Source organism: Octopus bimaculoides, chromosome 5, assembly GCF_001194135.2.
Source record: "Octopus bimaculoides isolate UCB-OBI-ISO-001 chromosome 5, ASM119413v2, whole genome shotgun sequence".
Lineage (NCBI taxonomy): Eukaryota > Metazoa > Mollusca > Cephalopoda > Octopoda > Octopodidae > Octopus > Octopus bimaculoides.
This window is the reverse complement of record NC_068985.1, coordinates 123,970,884-123,971,770: the sequence shown is the minus strand read 5'-3', so window position 1 is coordinate 123,971,770 and position 887 is coordinate 123,970,884. Positions and strand designations below refer to the sequence as shown.

The following is an 887-nucleotide window of genomic DNA, read 5'->3' as shown; positions in this document are numbered from 1 at the left end:
TATATATATATATATGTATGTATGTATTATATATATATATATATATATTTATTTATTTATATACATAAATACATACATACATACATACATGTAATATATTGATTAAACGTCGAAATCTATAATATAACCTTTGTATCAAAATGAGGCATTGCCTAAGATAAAAAGCCACCAAAAAATATAAACGTAAAACTACAAATTCTAAAGTATATATTCACTATGTTTCTATCATCGACATTTTTACTAAAATATAATACCAAGCATTGCTTTTTGATTGTTAGTTTCTTTTATATAATTTATACCTTATATTTTCGATAATATTTTAAGCATTGTAATTTTTAGGTTTATTTAACGCACTTATTATATGTATATATATATATATTCTTTGTAGATCGGCTGCTGGAAAACAACGTGGAAATACAAAGGATAAACAGCTCAAGGCCATAGAGAAAAGTCCACCCCTTAAATTGTAAGTAAATTCAGAGTTTTTTTTTTTGTTATTGAAATAACGAATATATATATATAAGTATATATACTTACATATTTCTTTTTGCGCATGTCACAAATGTTAGCTATTGAAACAATTATTTCAAACGTTTATGCGACATGCATAATCATATGTTGTGCGGACGAAGACCAAGTTATATGTTAAATACATTTTTACAGTAATATATGGTAAACATAAACAGTATCACACTCACACCCACACACATATACATATGCATGCATGTATATATGTATTATATATATATGTATGTGTGTATACACATGCACATATACGCACAATCGCACGCGAGAACACACACCTGCCATACATGTGTACAGGAGTGTATAGGCATATATATATATATATATAAATAAATATATATATATATATATATATATATATA

At 25.0% G+C, this 887-nt stretch overlaps 1 protein-coding gene across 4 annotated transcripts in view; it reads left to right on the top strand.

Moving 5' to 3' along the window:
• The window catches only part of LOC128247835 (uncharacterized), a 641,437-nt gene that overhangs the window by 322,779 nt on the left and 317,771 nt on the right, over positions 1-887 (top strand). For all 4 annotated transcript variants that reach the window (XR_008264160.1, XR_008264159.1, XR_008264157.1 and 1 more), the window contains one exon: positions 389-466. The gene's annotated coding sequence lies outside the window, so the exon portion shown is untranslated. The remainder of the gene's footprint in view (positions 1-388; positions 467-887) is intronic.